Raw genomic sequence first — 19981 nt, forward strand, 5'->3', positions numbered from 1 at the left:
GAAGAAATTTTTCCCTCAAATGCCCTCTAAACCTTCCACCAATTACTTTAAATCTGTGCCCCCTGGTTTTTGACCCCTCTACTAAGGGAAATAGGTCCTTTCTATCCACTTTATCTAGTCCCCTCATAATTTTATACCTCAATAAGGTCTTCCCTCAGCCTCCTCTGTTCCAAGGAAAACAAACCCAGCCAATCCAGTCTTTCCTCATAGCTAAGATTCTCTACTTCCGGCAACATCCTTGTAAATCTCCTCTGTACCCTCTCTAGTGCAATCACATCTTTCCTGTAATGTGGTGACCAGAACTGCACGCAGTACTCTAGCTGAGGCCTAACTAGTGTTTTATATAGTTGAAGCATAACCCCCCTGCTCTTGTATTCTATGCCACGGCTAATAAAGGCAAGCATTCCGTATGCCTTCTTAACCATCTTATCTACCTGTCCTGCCTCCGGTAAACCCGAAAGTGGGCGGTTTGGGGTCGGGTTTGGAGATTTAAAAAATTTTAACATCTTATCCAACCCCAACCCACCTGTTTTTGGGGGTTAAAATTAACAAAATTTCTGAGATGCGTAAAAGGTGTGGTGAAATTGCAGGTCTTATTTATCTGATCACATTTAACAAAATGTCTCAAAGCGCTCCCCATATTTATGTTTTGAAATGCGCAGTGACTGCTGTAGGTGAAGACCTACCTGCCGAATCACAATGCTCGGGGCTGCTCAACAGTCTGATCAGGTTTATACTGTACAGGAAACTTTTTTTTAATTATACGGGACCGACGTGGTGCCGGTTCGTCAAAAATTCCGGATAACCGAAAGCTATAGTAAAAGATACGGAGAGATGAGAGCTCCGTATAAAGCAACAAACCCTGTTGCTTAGCAACAGGTTCAGAACAATGGCCACAAGTTCCAAGCGTCTCTGTAGCTTAGCAACAGCTGCAGCCACACCCTTGCACAGCAACAGATCGAGGAAGGCAAGTACAATATGAAGTAAAACTTACCTGAACCTACTCCTGAATTTTGCCGGTTAACCGAGATTTCGGTTATTTAGGTGCCAGTAAAAAGAAAGTTTCCTGTATTCTTATAGGCGGTTTACAATGCAATCATGTTCACTACAACCTCTGCCTAAATACACTTCAGAAACGCCACATTCCAGTAAATTAGACTATTTTTATTACAGACAGGTTACGTTAACGAATGTCATTATAAAGAAGGGCAATTGTCTTTAGAATATGATTCCCGTTTGTCCATGTTCAATAACCTTTGAATTTTAGGTCAGGCACAGAGGTGGTGATTTGTGTAGACGTGAACAGTCTGCTGCTGCATCTCAGGGTTGGGGTGTGAAGCGCAGGTAGCTCTTGGAAGATGGGAGCTTTTCAGTGCGAATTCCCTTTGGGAAGAGCTTGGCTGCCTCCTCTGCAGGGATGTTGGGAAGAATCATGCACTCCTCACCAGCCTGTGGAGAAAAGAAGTGTTGTTAAAAATAAATAAAACTTGCCATCAATACAGTTTTGAAAAAATACTTCGCAACAACCTCTGCTAATATTAGACCAAGGCCTACCCATTTCGGTGAATGGCATTGAATGGGTGCCTAAAGTTTGTTCTCTTCCGCCTATCCAAGAGGGGAAAAAATTACTGTAATTGAAACTTTATCATTGGACAAAGAAAACATGCAATCTTCTTCTTAGGCAGTCCCTCGGAACCGAAGATGACTTGCTTCCACATTAAAAATGAGTTCTCAGGTGACTGATGAATCCAATGCGGGACCTGTCATCGGGTGGGTGGGGTGCTTGGGTTGACGTGCACTCCTTCCGCTGTTTGTGCTTGGCTTCCGGCGAAGAGACTCGAGGTATTCGGCGCCTTCCCGGATGCTTCTCCTCCACTTTGTACGGTCTTGGGCCAGGGATTCCTAGGTGTCGGTGGGGATGTTGCACTTTTTCAAGGAGGCTTTGAGGGTGTACTTGAAGCATTTCCTCTGCCCACCTGGGGCTCTCTTGCCGTGTCGGAGCTCCGAGTAGAGCGCTTGTTTTGGGAGTCTCGTATCGGGCATGCGGACGATGTGACCCGTCCATCAGAGCTGATCAAGCATGGTCAAAGCTTCGATGCTGGGGATGTTGGCCTGAGCGAGAACACCGACGTTGGTGAGCCTATCCTGCCAATGGATTTGCAGGATCTTGCAGAGGCAGCGTTGGTGGTACCTCTCCAGTGCTTTGAGGTGCCTGTTGTGCAAGCAACCTTAGATTTGGTCCTGTGTAATGAGACAGGATTAATTAAAAATGTCCTAGTAAAGGATCCCCTTGGAATGAGTGACCATAACATGGTTGAGTTCTATATTCAATTAGAGGGTGAGAAGGTTGGATCTCAAACAAGCGTGCTGAGCTTGAATAAAGGAGACTATGAAGGTATGAGAGCGGAATTAATTAGAGTGGACTGCGAAAATAGATTAAAGGGTAAGACGGTACATGATCAGTGGTGTACATTTAAGGAGTTATTTTACAACTTCCAAAAAATATATATTCCACTGAGGAAAAAAGGGTGTAAAAGATAGCCATCCGTGGCTAAGTAAAGTAATTAAGGATAGTATCCGACTAAAAACAAGGGCATATAAGGTAGCCAAATCTAGTGGGAGGATGGAAGATTGGGAAGTCTTTAAAAGACAGCAAAAAATAACTAAAAGATTGATTAAGAAAGGGAAGATAGATTATGAAAGTAAATTAGCAAAAAATATAAAAACAGACAGTAAAAGTTTCTATCGTTATATAAAAAGAAAAAGGGTGGCTAAAGTAAATGTTGGTCCCTTAGAGGATGAGACCGGGAAATTAATGGTGGGAAACATGGAGATGGCAAAAACACTGAACAATTATTTTGTATCAGTCTTTACAGTAGAGGACACTAAGAATAGCCCAACACTGGACAAACAGGGGGCTCTTGGGGGGGAGGAACTAAATACGATTAAAATCACTAAGGAAGTGGTACTTGGTAAAATAATGGGACTCAAGGCGGATAAATCCCCTGGACCTGATGGCTTGCATCCTAGGGTCTTGAGGGAAGTAGCGGTAGGGATTGTGGATGCATTGGTAATAATTTTCCAAAACTCACTGGACTCAGCAAAGGTCCCGGCAGATTGGAAAACTGCTAATGTAACACCCTTATTTAAAAAGGGTAGTAGGCAGAAGGCTGGAAACTATAGACCTGTTAGCCTAACATCTGTGGTTGGTAAAATGTTAGAGTCCATTATTAAGGAGACAGTAATGGGACATTTGGATAAACATAATTTAATAGGACAAACTCAGCATGGTTTCATGAAGGGGAAGTCATGTTTGACAAATTTGCTTGAGTTTTTTGAGGAAGTAACATACAGGGTGGATAAAGGGGAACCAGTGGACGTAGTGTATTTGGACTTCCAAAAGGCATTTGACAAGGTGCCACACAAAAGATTATTGCTCAAGATAAAAAATCACGGGATTGGGGGTAATATTCTGACGTGGGTGGAGGATTGGCTCTCTAACAGAAAGCAGCGAGTTGGGATAAATGGTTCGTTCTCAGATTGGCAACCAGTAACTAGTGGTGTTCTGCAGGGGTCAGTGCTGGGTCCCCAACTCTTTACAATCTATATTAATGATTTGGAGGAGGGGACCGAGTGTAACATATCAAAGTTTGCAGATGATACAAAGATGGGACGGAAAGTAGTGAGTGAGGAGGACATAAAAAACCTGCAAAGGGACATAGACAGGCTAAGTAAGTGGGCAGAGATTTGGCAGATGGAATACAATACTGGAAAGTGTGAGGTTATGCACTTTGGCAGGAAAAATCATAGAGCAAGTTATTATCTTAATGGCAAGAAACTGGAAAGTACTGTAGTACAAAGGGATTTGGGGGTCCTGGTGCACGAAGCTCAAAAAGTTAGTATGCAGGTGCAGCAAGTGATTAAGAAGGCCAATGGAATGTTGGCTTTTATTGCTAGGGGGATGGAATATAAAAACAGGGAGGTATTGCTGCAGTTGTACAAGGTATTGGTGAGACCGCACCTGGAATACTGCATACAGTTTTGGTGTCCATACTTAAGAAAAGACATACTTGCTCTCGAGTCAGTACAAAGAAGGTTCACTCGGTTAATCCCGGGGATGAGTGGGTGGTCATATGAGGAGAGGTTGAGTAGATTGGGACTCTACTCATTGGAGTTCAGAAGAATGAGAGGCGATCTTATTGAAACATATAAGATTGTGAAGGGGCTTGATCGGGTGGATACGGTGAGGATGTTCCCAATGATGGGTGAAACTAGAACTAGGGGGCATAATCTTAAAATAAGGGGCTGCTCATTCAAAACTGAGATGAGGAGAAACTTCTTCACTCAGAGGGTGGTAGGTTTGTGGAATTTGCTGCCCCAGAAAGCTGTGGAAGCTACATCATTAAATAAATTTAAAACAGAAATAGATAGTTTCCTAGAAGTAAAGGGAATTAAGGGTTACGGGGAGCGGGCAGGAAATTGGACATGAGTCTAGGTTCGGAATGGTCATGGCCCTGTGGGTAGTGGAGTGGGCCCAGGGGCCGTGTAGCCTTGTTCTGCTCCTACTGTGTTCTAATTCTGTGTTAGATTTCAGGAGATGGTTTTATTCCTGTTCCTGGCTGGGGTGGAGATCGCCTTTACAGAAAGTAAGTACTGTAGAAAATATAGGGACAGAGTGATCTCCTGGAAGAATTTCGATCGCCTAGATGGGTCGGAGAGGAATTTCCCAGATTTTTTTTCTCCCAAATTGGCCATTGGGTCTTTATCTGGTTTTTCGCCTCTCCCGGGAGATCACATGGGTTCGGGTGGATGCAGAGTGATAGAAGATTTGAGGTTAGGATCAGATCAGCCATGATCTTATTGAATGGTGGAGCAGGCTCGAGGGGCCGATTGGCCTACTCCTGCTCCTATTTCTTATGTTCTTATGGTGAGGTTTTAAGGGGCATTTGAAGATGGTGAGGTTTTAAGGGGGCATTTGAAGATGGTGAGGTTTTAAGGGGGCATTTGAAGATGGTGAGATTTTAAGGGGGCATTTGAAGATGGTGAGGTTTTAAGGGGGCATTTGAAGATGGTGAGGTTATAAGGGGGCATTTGAAGATGGTGCGGTTTTAAGGAGGCATTTGAAGATGGTGAGGTTTTAAGGGGCATTTGAAGATGGTGAGGAAGAGTATCACGACAAAATGGGTTTACAGTTTGTGAAAACTGACAGCTCAGTCACAGGTGATAAAGTAGAGGGAGAGGGGGAAAAAAAACTAGTTTGTAACTCGCTTTAACCCACAATAAAACTGCCAATAGTTACTGCGTAAGCAATCCACCTGTTTGTCACCTGTCCAAAAGTACACAACTTTCCCTTTTAGAGCTTGCATAGAATTTACAGCACAGAAACAGGCCATTCGGACCAACTATTCTGTGCCAGCAATATGTGACTCCAGACCCATGGCAATGTGCGGTTTTCAACAGAGTGCTGAGAGTTAGGTGAGTCAGGGAGTCTTAACTGGTTGCTGAAATCAAACTTTTGTTTGTTTGACATTTACTGTGTACTGTTTACTGTTTAAAATCTAAATTTCCCAGCTTTAAGCAGGGTTAAAAAGGGATAAACAAGTCCTTCAATTCAGAGCAGCTGAAGGCAGTTAACAAGGGAAACTGGAGTAATCTGGTTAACCTGGTTCTCCTGTAGCTGGGCTCAGCAAGTCTTTGTTTCAGGGCCTATAAAAACAGGCTTTGAAGTGCGATTTTGCACTGAGTGCGGTTTTCAACAGAGTGCTGAGAGTTGGGTGAGTCAGGGAGTCTTGTGAGGCAAGGCCTCAGAGCTTCAGCGGGTGCTTCAGCGGTAGAGCGGGCCTACAAAGGGCTCCAGAGACCAGGTAAGGCTTACTTTACTGGTGGTATTGAATTAATTAAATTTAACTTGATTAAAGGGGTAGGTCATGCCAGGAGAGCCCAGCCCCGTGATATGCTCCTCTTGCTCTATGTGGGAATTCAGGGACGCTGCCAGTGTCCCTGACCAACACGTGTGCCAGAAATGCATCCAGCTGCAGCTACTAACGGGCCGTCTTGGGGCACTGGAGCTGCGGGTGGATGGGTTGTGGAGCATTCACGATGCTGAGAGGGTCGCGAATTACTCGTACAGTGAGTTGGTCACACCGCAGGGTAGGGCTGCACAGGCAGAAGGGAAATGGGTGACCACCAGGCGGAACAATAGAAGCAGGCAGGTAGTGCAGGGGACCCCTGTGGCCATCCCCCTTTCAACCAGGTATACCGCTTTGGATACTGTTGGGGGGGATGACTTACCAGGGGAAGGCAGCAGCAGCCAACTTCCTGGCACTGGGGGTGCTCCTGCTGCCCAGGAAGGGAGGAAAAAGAGTGGGAGAGCAATAGTGGTAGGGGATTCTATAGTAAGGGGATTCTATAGTAAGGGGAACAGATAGGCGTTTCTGTGGCCGTAGACGTGAATCCAGGATGGTTTGTTGCCTCCCTGGTGCCAGGGTCAAGGATGTCACTGAGCGGCTGCAGGGCATTCTGGAGGGGGAGGGCGAACAGCCAGAGGTCGTGGTCCACATTGGTACCAACGACATAGGTAAAAAGAGGAATGAGGTCCTACAGCAAGAATTTAGGGAGCTAGGTAGAAGATTAAAGAGCAGGACCTCAAAGGTTGTAATCTCTGGATTACTCCCGATGCCACATGCTAGTGAGTATAGGAATAGGAAGATAGAACAGATGAATGCGTGGCTAAAGGGATGGTGCAGGAGGGAGGGCTTTAGTTTCCTGGATCACTGGGTCTGCTTCTGGGAAAGGTGGGACTTGTACAAGTCGGACGGTTTACACCTGAACCAGAGGGGGACCAATATCCTTGCGGGGAGGTTTGCTAGCACTGTTGGGGGGGGTTTAAACTAACTTGGCAGGGGGATGGGATACAGGGTGGAGCTATAGTAGGGGGTGATTTACAGCCAAATACGGAGGAAAAAACAAGTCAGCTGGGAAGACAGAGCAAATATGTGAAGGCAAAAGGGAATATGGCAAGGCTGGAAGGCATTTATTTTAATGCAAGGAGTCTTGCAAATAAGGTGGATGAACTGAAGTTGTTGTTGAACACATGGGAGTACGATATTGTTGCTATCACGGAGACATGGTTGAGGGAGGGTCAGGACTGGCAGCTCAATATTCCGGGGTATAGAATCTTCAGGCAAGACAGAGGGGGGTGTAAAAGGGGAGGGGGTGTTGCAATATTAATTAAGGAGTCAATTACTGCTGTAAGGAGGGATGATATATTAGTGGGTTCCTCTAATGAGGCCATATGGGTAGAACTTAAAAACAAAAAGGGGGCAAGCACTTTGCTGAGAGTGCACTATAGGCCCCCAAATAGTCAGGGGGAGATAGAGGAACAGATATGTAGGCAAATCTCAGAGAAGTGCGAAAATAATAGGGTAATAATAGTGGGGGATTTCAACTTCCCCAATATTAATTGGGATAGTCAGAGTGTGAAAGGCTTAGAGGGTGCAGAATTCTTAAAGTGCATCCAGGAGAGCTTTTTGAGCCAACATGTAGAAAGTCCTACAAGAGAGGGGGCGGTACTGGACCTAATTCTAGGGAATGTAGCCGGGCAAGTGGTGGAAGTGTCAGTAGGAGAGCATTTTGGTGACAGTGACCATAATTCGGTGAGATTTAAGGTGGTCATGGAAAAAGACAAAGACGGCCCGGAAATAAGGGTTCTAAATTGGGGGAAGGCCGATTTTAATATGATAAGGCAGGATCTGGCCAAAGTGGACTGGGAGCAGCTACTTATCGGAAAATCCACCTCAAAGCAGTGGGAGACTTTCAGAAGGGAAATAGAGAGAGTACAACGCCAACATGTTCCCGTAAAGGTCAAGGGTGGGACCAACAAGCAAAGGGAACCTTGGATGACAAGGGATATACAAAAGTGCATTAGGAAAAAAAGGGGGGCTTTTGGCAGTTACAAAAGACTAAAGATGGAGGAAGCCCTAGAGTATAAAAAGTGCAGGGGCATACTTAAAAAAGAAATTAGGAGAGCGAGGAGGGGCCATGAAATAACACTGGCAAGCAAAATAAAGGAAAATCCTAAGATGTTTTATAAGTATATTAAGGGCAAGAGGATAACCAGGGAAAGGGTAGGGCCCATTAGGGACCAAAGTGGCAATCTGTGTGTAGAGCCAGATGATGTAGGCGGGGTTTTAAATGAATTTTTTGCATCTGTGTTCACTATGGAGAAAGACGATGTAGACATAGAAATCGGGCAAGGCGACTGTGATATACTTGAACATATTAGCATCGAGAGGGAGGAGGTACTAGCGGTTTTAGCAGGCCAAAAAGTGGATAAATCCCCAGACCCGGACGAGATGTATCCCAGGCTGCTGTGTGAGGCAAAGGAGGAGATTGCAGGGGCTCTGACACATATTTTCAGAACCTCTCTGGCCACAGGGGATGTGTCAGAGGACTGGAGAACAGCTAACGTAGTACCATTATTCAAGAAGGGTAGCAGGGATAAACCAGGGAATTACAGGCCAGTGAGCCTAACATCTGTGGTAGGGAAATTATTGGAAAAAATTCTGAGGGACAAAATTAGTCTCCACTTGGAGAGGCAAGGATTAATCGGGGATAGTCAGCATGGCTTTGTCAAGGGTAAATCATGTCTGACCAATCTGATTGAATTTTTCGAGGGGGTGACCAGGTGTGTGGATGAGGGAAATGCTGTGGATGTGGTATACATGGACTTCAGTAAGGCTTTTGACAAAGTCCCGCATAGGAGACTGGTCAAGAAGGTAAGAGCCCATGGGATCCAGGGTGCCTTGGCACGTTGGATCCTAAACTGGCTGAGTGGCAGGAGGCAGAGGGTGATGGTCGAAGGTTGCTTTTGTGACTGGAAGCCTGTGTCCAGTGGGGTACCTCAGGGATCGGTGCTGGGTCCCTTGCTGTTTGTGATCTACATAAATGATTTGGATGAGAATGTAAAAGGTATGATCAGTAAGTTCGCAGATGACACGAAAATTGGTGGGGTGGTAAATTGCGAGGAGGAAAGTCTCAGGCTACAGGACGATATAAACGGGTTGGTCAGATGGGCGGAAAAGTGGCAAATGGAATTTAACCCTGAAAAGTGCGAGGTGATGCATTTTGGATGGACAAATAAGGCAAGGGAATACACAATGAGTGGTAGGACCCTAGGAAGTACAGAGGGTCAGAGGGACCTTGGTGTACATGTACATAGATCCCTGAAGGCAGCGGAACAGGTAGATAAGGTGGTTAAAAAGGCATATGGGATACTTGCCTTCATTAGCCGAGGCATAGAATATAAGAGCAGGGAGGTTATGATGGAGCTGTACAAAACGCTGGTAAGGCCACAGCTGGAGTACTGTGTGCAGTTCTGGTCGCCTCACTATAGGAAGGATGTGATTGCTTTGGAGAGGGTGCAGAGAAGATTCACCAGGATGTTACCTGGGATGGAGCGCCTCAGCTATGAAGAAAGACTAAACAGGCTGGGGTTGTTTTCCTTGGAGCAAAGAAGGCTCAGGGGGGACCTGATTGAGGTGTACAAAATGATGAGGGGCATAGATAGGGTAGATAAAGAGTAACATTTCCCCTTAGTCGGGGGGTCAATAACAAGGGGGCATAGATTCAAGGTAAGGGGCAGGAGGTTTAGAGGGGATTTGAGGAGGAACTTTTTCACCCAGAGGGTGGTTGGAGTCTGGAACTCACTGCCTGAAAGGGTGGTAGAGGCAGGAACCCTCACAGCATTCAAGAAGCATTTGGATGAGCACTTGAAATGCCATTGCATACAAGGCTATGGACCAAATGCTGGAAAATGGGATTAGATTGGACAGGGCTTGATGGACGGCGCAGACACGATGGGCCGAAGGGCCTCTTTCTGTGCTGTATAACTCTATGACTCTATGATAATGTCGTTGACTCTTAACTGTGCTCTGAAATGGCCTAGCAGTAACATTTCCACTATGCTATTGTTCCCTCACTATCATTATTTAACCTGACTACCGGTGGAACATAGGAATTGCTAGACAAAAAAGACCCAAGATCCATCTAGTTCACCTACTACCATCCCGGTAGTCACATGACACAATGATAATGGAGTTGTTGACTAATCATAGCAATCAATCTCTATCCATTAGTCTACAACAGACCCAGACATAAATGAGGAAAACCCCAGAGGTGGAGAGCTTTGTAAACCATAGGTTCAAAGTCACCTGTTTCTCCCAAGCATGCTACACTTACCATGTCATATTTCAAATTACTCATATACTGTATCCCAAAATGTTATTTTCTGAAATAAATCTATCTAATTTGCATTTGAATGAATCAATACTAACTGCTTCCACCATCTCCCCAGGGAGCCTGTTCCATAGATTGACCACTCACTCATTGAGATAACGTTTCCGCAGATTAGTTTTAAATTTACTTTCCTTCAAGTGCAGGCTGTGTCCTCTGCTTCTACTGTTTTGGACATGCTGAAACAGCTTGTCATGGTTTATATTATCTAGTCATGTGATATGCAACAAATTTTTCAACCATTAATGCAAGAATTCATTATGTGCATAGCTAGCTCGAAAGATAAACCTAAAAGCAGTGACATCTACAAAGATCTCAAGTACCCCAACATAATATTTGGAGACCAAATACCATGGTCGGACTGGATGGTGAAAAACACCTTCTGGTAGTAGCAGGAAGAGCAAGGTGCATCATTTTAATCATTGAAGCTGCTTTTATATTGGCCTTGTTTTCGATTTAGACTTTGGGAAACTGGCATCCGTGAGCCAACTCTCCCCATTTACACTGCTAAATATAGCTTCCACAGCAGCCAACGCATAGGCCGAATTGTTCAGGGATCTACCCTTCCACCAGGACATGAGAGCTGGATTTGGTAGTGTAATCGCTGGGAGCTGGTATCTTCCAGAAATGTCAATTAAAATAAGGCAAATATAGAAGCAAGATACTGTGATGTCTTAACTCATCACATCATGCATTTTCAGGTGGTAATGTTACCCCAGCAATCCAATGTTTTCAGGAGGGGTGGAGGAAAAGGAGGAACTTTTGCTTTTAAAGAATTGTTAAGCAGCTTCAAGAAGTTGTTAAGGTTGTTCATGAAAACTTAGGTACTGCAGCCAACCTGGCTGGTGCTCTCGTTTTTAGTAACAAGTAACAGATTATCTGGTCATTATCACATTGCTGTTTGTGGGAGCTTGCTGTGCGCAAATTGGCTGCTGCGTTTCCTACAACTGTGACTACACTCCAAAAGTATTTAATTGACTATAATGCGCTTTGGGACATCTGGAGGTCGTGAAAGGCACTATATAAATGCAAGTCTTTTTCCTACTTTAATCAGGGTACAGACGTTTGAGGGCAAAGGGCCGATAGTCATCTTGACCTTTGTTCCCTGAGGGAGCGGAGTGATGACGCACACCACTATCTCATTTTGGCACTGCTGAAAAGATCTCTGGGGAGTACTGGGTTACTTGTATGTATTCAAATGTAAAAAGTCACACAACACCAGGTTATAGTCCAACAGCTTTATTTGAAATCACAAGCTTTCGGAGCGCTGCTCCTTCTTCAGGTGAAGTGGAGAAATGCATAAAGACACAGCTTATATAGTCAGAGAATCATGTCAGATGTTTACAGGTAACCTTTCCAACTGCCATTAATCACACCTCGGCAGAGAGATAATCACAGCAGTCAAAGGTGTGAATGGTGTCCAAACAGGTCAGTCAGGGAAACATTACATCAAAGAACAATGAGGTGGGGTCACAAGGGGTCAAATATTGCAGATGCTGGGGTCTGTGTGAAAAACAAAAAAACAGACAAAAAACATTTTTTTTTTTTTGGCTGGAAATCACAGCAGGTCCGGCCGCATCCGTGTAGAGAGAACAAGCCAATGTCGACTCGAGTCTGGATGACCCTGCATCAGGTGGGGTTACATGTAGCGTGACATGAACCCAAGATCTCTGTTGAGGCCGTCCTCATGGGTGCGGAACTTGGCTATCAGTTTCTGCTCGACGATTTTGCGTTGTCGTGTGTCTCGAAGGCCACCTTGGAGACACCACACAACCCTGCCACAGCAACCTCTGCAAGACATGCCAGATCATCAACACAGATACCATCATCACACGTGAGGACACCACCCACCAGGTACATGGTACATACTCATGTGACTCGGCCAACGTTGTCCACCTCATACGTTGCAGGAAAAGATGCCCCGGAGCATGGTACATCGGCGAGACCATGCAGACACTGCGACAACGGATGAACGGACACCGCGCAACAATCACCAGGCAGGAGTGTTCCCTCCCAGTCGGGGAACACTTCAGCAGTCAAGGACATTCAGCCTCCGATCTTCGGGTAAGCATTCTCCAAGGTGGCCTTCGAGACACACGACAACGCAAAATCGTCGAGCAGAAACTGATAGCCAAGTTCCGCACCCATGAGGACGGCCTCAACAGAGATCTTGGGTTCATGTCACGCTACATGTAACCCCACCTGATGCAGGGTCATCCAGACTCGAGTCGACATTGGCTTGTTCTCTCTACACGGATGCGGCCGGACCTGCTGTGATTTCCAGCCAAAAAAAAATGTTTTTTGTCTTTTTTTGTTTTTCACACAGACCCCAGCATCTGCAATATTTGACCCCTTGTGACCCCACCTCATTGTTCTTTGATGTAATGTTTCCCTGACTGACCTGTTTGGACGCCATTCACACCTTTGACTGCTGTGATTATCTCTCTGCCGAGGTGTGATAAATGGCAGTTGGAAAGGTTACCTGTAAACATCTGACATGATTCTCTGACTATATAAGCTGTGTCTTTATGCATTTCTCCACTTCACCTGAAGAAGGAGCAGCGCTCCGAAAGCTTGTGATTTCAAATAAAGCTGTTGGACTATAACCTGGTGTTGTGTGACTTTTTACATTTGTCCACCCCAGTCCAACTCCGGCATCTCCACACCATGTATGTATTCAGAAACAGGTTCCCAGCTCCAATTCTGTCGTTTTCTTTTTCAGTCCACATTTCGAAAGCTTTATTCCTCCATAACCACACATTACAACAAGGTCATTGCAACCGCGCACTGCACGGACGCTTCACCAACTTTCCCTGCACAGCGCACCGAGCTTCCGTTCCAATAGGATGACACTGCATTTTAAAAAAAATTACATTTACGTTGGTCACTGAGTATTGCCACATACTCACACACACACTAGCATGGTTTGTCTTTTTGAGTTTGTTTATTAATATCCAGGACCGTGCTAGCAATATTTCTAAGCGTCATGAAAGGAGATTAGACAGCTGCTCTTGCACTCTTTAAAAAAATGCAGTTTAAAACAGAAAGGATTTTGCCCACGCGAGTTTGATACATACATACAATACAATATATATATAAAATCATGCACGTTGCAACACTGCGGGTTCTGCGCAGGCGTAGTATGTCGCCGCGTTCTACACGCCTGAAACTTACAAGCTGTTGGAAGTATTCAATTTTGTAACTTACGAGTCTCCCAGCCAATCGTGGAATTTTATCTTTCCCTCAGTTGTGTCAGCTTCAAAATTTGGGAACGTGTCGCCGAGATTGATTCCCATTGCTGTTTATTTGATTTTTTTAAACAAAGAGTAAAAATCAGTACCAGCAATGGACAGAGAGAAACTGCACGTAAAAGGGGGGCAGAGAATGAGGAAGTGCGCACCAATAGGCCAAGTGAGAACACGCAAGGATACCTAATCGCAAAATAACAACAGAGAATGCTGGAAAAACTCAGCAGGTCAGGCAACATCCGTGGAGAGAAATTTGAGTTGACGTTTCGGGTTGAAACCCTTCTTCAAAACGGGAAAGAAAATAAAAAGATCGAAGGCAAAGCTGCGATGAACAAAAGAACAAAAGGAGACAATAAAAGGTATTAGAAGCCAGATGAGATGGTAATGGGCCCGTGGAGACAAAAGGCAGCTGAGATTAGGTGTGAAGTGTACTGGCAGGATAAGGACAGCTGCCAGGTGAGAGAGAGAAACAAAAGGAAAGAAGGGGGGGGGGGAAAGGAGGACCCAAAACAAAGGGGTGGAAAAAATTAAAAGCAAAAAAAGTAAGAGGCCGAGGTTATGATCTGAAATGATTGAACTCGATATTGAGTCCGGAAGGCTGCAAAGTGCCTAATCGGAAGATGATTTGCTCTTCCTCGAGTTTACGTTGAGCTTCCGTGGAACAATACAAGAGCCCAAGGATGGTGAGGTCCGAGTGGGAATGGAGTGGTGAATTAAAATGACAGGTGACCGGAAGCTCGGGGTCACCCTTACGGACTGAACGGAGGTGTTCCGCAAAGCGGTCACCCAATCTGCGTTTAGTCTCCCCAATGTAGAGGAGACTGCATCGTGAGCAGCGAATACAGTATACTAGATTGCAAGAAGTACAAGTAAATCGCTGTTACACCTGGAAGGGGTGTTTGGGGCCCTGGACAGTGGGAAGGGGGGAGGTATAGGGGCAGGTGTTACATCTCCTGAGCTTCCGGTCACCTGTCATTTTAATTCACCGCTCCATTCCCACTCGGACCTCACCATCCTTGGCCTCTTGTATTGTTCCACGGAAGCTCAACGTAAACTCGAGGAACAGCAAATCATCTACCGATTAGGCACTTTGCAGCCTTCCGGACTCAATATCGAGTTCAATAATTTCAGATCATAACCTCGGCCTCTATTACTTTTTTCCTTTTAATTTTTTCCACCCCTTTGTTTTGGGTCCTCCTTTCCCCCCGCGCCCCCCACCCCCCCTCCTTTCCTTTTGTTTCTCTCTCTCACCTGGCAGCTGTCCTTATCCTGCCAGTACACTTCACACCTAATCTCAGCTGCCTTTTGTCTCCATGGGCCCATTACCATCTCATCTGGCTTCTAATACCTTTTATTGTCTCCTTTTCTTCTTTTGTTCGATCGCAGCTTTGCCTTCGATCTTTTTATTTTCTTTCCAGTTTTGAAAAAGGGTTTCAACCCGAAACGTCAACTCAAATTTCTCTCCACGGATGTTGCCTGACCTGCTGAGTTTTTCCAGCATCCTCTGTTGTTATTTTGGATTTCCAGCATCTGCAGTATTTTGCTATCGATACCTAATTGCAGTTTGACGTTCGCTGTAAAACCCTAGCAATTACTGATCTAGGCAAAATAGTAGGTTATCGATGTAAAATATGTCACCAACCTAGATTGGCAAGAGACATGAATGAAAGTTATCCAGGGCTTTGCAATATTATTAAAGCCTTTCCACCATCTACAAGACACAAGTAAGGAGTGTGATGGAATACTCTCCACTTGCCTGGATGAGTGCAGCTCCAACAACACTCAAGAAACTCGACACCATCCAGGACAAAGCAGCCCACTTGATTGGCACCCCATCCACCACCTTAAACATTCACTCCCTCCACCACCGGCGTACCGTGGCTGCAGTGTGTACCATCTACAAGATGCACTGCAGCAACTTGCCAAGTCTTCTTCGGCAGCACATCCCAAACCCTAGACCTCAACCACCTAGAAGGACAAGGGCAGCAGGCACATGGGAACACCACCAACTCCAAGTTCCCCTCCAAGTCACACATCATCCTGACTTAGAAGTATATCGCTGTTCCTTCATCGTCGCTGGGTCAAAATTCTGGAATTCCCTATCTAACAGCACTGTGGGAGTACCTTCACCACATGGACTGCAGCAGTTCAAGAAGGCGGCTCACCACCACCTTCTCAAGGGCAATTAGGGATGGGCAATAAATGCTGCCCTTGCCAGCGACGCCCAGAGCCCATAAGTGAATTAAAAAAAAATGTCAAGTTGACTGGAAGAGAGCCTGGCCGGCTGTTTGAAAGAGCAATCCAATTCCACACTCCCCATTTTTTCCCCATATCCCTGCAATTTCTTCTCCTTCTAGTATTTATCCAATTCCCTTTTGAAGGTGGCGATTGAATCTGTATCCACCCCCTATCAGGCAGTGCATTCCAAATCCTAACCACTCGTTGCGTAAAAAGATTTTTCCTTGTGTCGCCTCTGGTTCTTTTGCCAATCACCTTAAATCTGTGCCCTCTGGTTATCGACCCTACCACCATTGAAAACAGCTTCTCTTTATTTACTTTATCTAAACCCTTCATAAGAACATAATAACATAAGAAATAGGAGCAGGAGTCGGCCATAAAGCCCCTCGAGCCCGCCATTCAATAAGATCATGGCTGATCTTCGACCTCAACTCCACTTTCCCGATTTATTCCCATATCCCTTGATTCCCTTAGTGTCCAAAAATCTATCGATCACAGCCTTGAATATACTCAATGACAGAGCATCCATAGCCCTCTGGGGTAGAGAATTCCAAAGATTCACAACCTTCCGAGTGAAGAAAATCCTCCTCATCTCAGCCTTAAATGGCCGACCCCTTATCCTGAGACTATGGCCCCTAGTTTTAGAATCTCCAGCCAGGGGAAACAACCTCTCAGCATCTACCCTGTCAAACCTGTAGTGTATGTGCTTTAAGTCAGAACTACTTTTTACAGCTCCTGTATACTGTAGTACCGGCAGTGACCACACCGGTATATAAGCTGTGCGCATGCCTCTGTATCCCAGTCTAGAGATTACCCTCCTCCAGTAAAGACCTGTTATTTGTTTATGTACAGCATCCATGTAATTATTTATCCACTGAACCACGGATCTAACAGTGGCGACGAGTGTTGATGCGAATCTACCTGCAACATCAAAAAAAAAGAAATAGTCGAGTCCAAGAACACGGGCGTCGACCGCGAGCAACTGCCCAGCCATCAGGCAGAGATCCAACTTCACTGGGGAGGCTGTGGAGAGCCGGGCTTGGTTCCCCAGCCACAACGAGCAGTAAGAGACTGACGACAGGTCCAGAGCAGACCCTTCCTGAGCAGCGGCGGCTGGAGCCGACCGACGACAGAGAGAGAGAGCCGGGCAGCGTCGATGGGGTAAGAAAGAGGGTGAAGAGAGCAGGGCGCAGCCGGGGGTTGATCACCGAGCGGCGTCGAGGAAAAATACTGCAAACCAGAGAGAGAGGGGGTAAGAAACAGCCAGGTTCTAGACTGAGCGGCATCGACAAATATCAAGAGAAGAACGCGCAGCGCACAGCCAGGGATCACGGGCTGATCAGGGTCTGCGGGGCGAAGCAAGGGGAGACGCCATTGAGCCACGGAGAAGCAGGGAGAGCACGGGAGACGCCATTGAGCCACGGAGAAGCAGGGAGAGCGTGGGAGGCGCCATTGAGCCACGGAGAAGAAGGAAGAGCGCGGGAGATGCCATTTTGCGAAGCCGCAGCGGAGAAGACGGGCGAGCGCGGGAAGGAAGGAAAGCGCGGGAGACGCCATTTTCTGCCAGCAGAGAAGAAGGGGAAGCGCGGGAGGCGCCAGTGGCGATAGTTAACGCACAACCAAGGATGCCGAAGAGTGGCGGTATCTCTACATTCGACAATGAAGTTGAAGATTGGGCGACATGTGGAACGTATTGAGGTGTACTGCAGGGCAAATGAAGTGCCAGATGCTAATAAAGCACTGCTTCTGTTAAATTCCATGGGTGCAAAAACTTATGGGTTACTGCAAAATCTAATAACCCCAGAGAAGCCGGTAAACAAGAATTTTGAAAGCATAGTAGAAATCCTACAGGACCACTTAAACCCCACACTGCTGCTGATAGCAGAATGATTTAAGTTCCATAAAAGGAACCAACACAAAGATGAAAGCAATGCTGAGTACCTAACGGAACTGCGCAAGCTATCAAAATACTGCCAGTTTGGAGCGGAACTAGCAGACACATTAAGGGACAAGTTTGTGTGTGGGCTACAAAGTAAAGGAACCCAGAAACGGCTTCTATCAGAAAAGGACCTTACGCTGGACAAAGCTTTCAGTATGGCAGTGTCACACGAAGCAGCCACAAGGGAGGGGCGCTGCAGAGATACAACGGAGACCGCAAGAATATGGCACCAACGAAATGGCCTATGGAACAGGGAGATGCTATCGCTGCGGCAGAACAACACATGACCAGAAAGATTGTTGGTTCAAGGACCAAGTGTGCAGACAGTGTGGGAAAGCAGGACACATAGCAAGAGTCTGCAGGTCTGGGAAGAAAACCAACAGTAAGAAATCTCCACAGGAGAAATACAAAAAGGTACACCAGGTGATGGACAGTGGTTCAGACGAACAGAAAAGTGACACAGACTCCGGAAGCAAGGAGCTGGTTTGTCTGAAACTACATAATGTAACCGAAATGGAGGATCACCAGACTATCTGGGTTACACTCAAGGTAGACGGAGTCCAAGTGGAAATGGAATTGGACACAGGGTCAGCTCTAACAGTCATAAATCAAAGAGACTACAAGCGGCTATTTTCACACATACCCTTGAAAGCTACAGAGATTGTCTTGAAGACGTACACGGGGCAAAAAGTCTACCCCAAAGGAAAAATAAGGGTGAAAGTGACATATAAAGGTCAGGAAATACCTAAAATGGATATATATGTATTGCCAAATGGAGGACCACCACTGCTAGGACGTGAATGGATCCGGAAGATACATTTAGATTGGCATTCCATACAGGCACTGAAGGTGGAGGCCAAAAAGGGTGACGACGTCACACCTGGACGACTGTCAAAAATGCTAACTGATGCAAAAGAAGTGTTCCAGGAGGGACTAGGAACACTAAAAGGAATAACAGCAACAATTAAAATAGAGGATAATGCAAGCCCAAAGTTTCTGAAGGCCAGACCAGTGCCTTATGCGATCAGACCAGCGGTTGAAGCAGAGCTGGAAGGGTTGGAACGTTCAGGAATACTGTCCAAAGTGGACTGGAGCGAGTGGGCTACACCCACCGTTCCTGTAATGAAGAGGTCGTTGAGTAATATGCCTGGGGAACCAAAGAAGGTCCGCATTTGTGGGGATTTTAAGGTGATAGTGAACCCAGTCCTTCACACGGTGCAATATCCGCTTCCACGAATTGAGGATATTTTCACCTCGCTATCTGGTGGTAAACGCTTCACAAAAATTGATCTAGCCCAGGCGTACTTGCAAATGGAGGTAGAAGAAGCTTCGAAACATTACCTTACGATCAACACCCATAAAGGTCTCTATCAATACAACCGGCTGGTGTTTGGAGTAGCCTCGGCTCCGGCTATCTGGCAAAGGGCGATGGATCAGGTCCTGCAAGGGATTCCAGGGACCCAGTGTTATTTGGACGACATCTTGGTCACGGGCGAAAATGACGGTGATCACCTCGCTAACGTAGAGAAGGTGCTCGCCAGATTAAAGGAATATGGGCTACGAGCTAATCGCCACAAGTGCAAGTTTTTCCAGAAACAGATCTCGTATTGCAGCCACGTCATCGATGAAGAGGGGTTACATAAGTCCCCTGACAAGATAGAGGCAGTAGTCAAGGCTCCAGCACCGGAAAATGTGTCACAACTGAGGTCGTTCCTCGGGCTGGTAAACTATTACCACAAGTTCTTACCAAATTTGTCTACGGTATTACACCCACTGAACACCCTACTGCAAACAGGGGTACCATGGAAGTGGGATGACGAATGTAGACGAGCTTTCCAGAAGTGTAAAGAATTGATCACATCAAAAGAGGTGTTGGCCCATTTCAACCCAGCACTACCAATTCGTTTGGCATGTGATGCATCACCCTACGGCATTGGAGCGGTGCTGTCGCACAAATTCCCAGACGGGTTGGAGAGGCCAGTAGCCTTTGCGTCTCGGTCACTAACCTCAGCCAAGCGCCACTACGCCCAGATTGACAGGGAGGCCCTCAGCCTAGTATGGGGAGTAAAAAAATTCAACCACTATCTGCATGGACAGAAGTTCACCTTGCTGACTGACCACCAACCACTTGTCTCCATCTTTAATCCTAAGAAGGGCGTGCCAGTAATGACTGCACAGCGGTCACAAAGATGGTCCCTGTTTCTAGGGGTGAATCAATATGAAATAGAATATAAAGGCACGAGACAGCATGGGAACGCTGATG

At 46.0% G+C, this 19981-nt stretch overlaps 1 long non-coding RNA gene across 1 annotated transcript; it reads right to left on the minus strand.

Annotated features, from left to right (window-relative positions):
• Positions 1–1143: 1143 nt before the first annotated feature.
• On the minus strand, positions 1144–13767 carry LOC147121818 (uncharacterized). Its single transcript, XR_015077622.1, has 2 exons — positions 13501–13767; positions 1144–1449 (listed from the first exon to the last, which is right to left on the minus strand). It is a non-coding gene; the product is annotated as an uncharacterized LOC147121818 (long non-coding RNA).
• Between the last annotated feature and the right edge of the window lie 6214 nt (positions 13768–19981).

Source organism: Somniosus microcephalus, chromosome 3, assembly GCF_052327205.1.
Source record: "Somniosus microcephalus isolate GS21.2 chromosome 3, FLI_Smic_1.0, whole genome shotgun sequence".
NCBI classification, from domain to species: domain Eukaryota; kingdom Metazoa; phylum Chordata; class Chondrichthyes; order Squaliformes; family Somniosidae; genus Somniosus; species Somniosus microcephalus.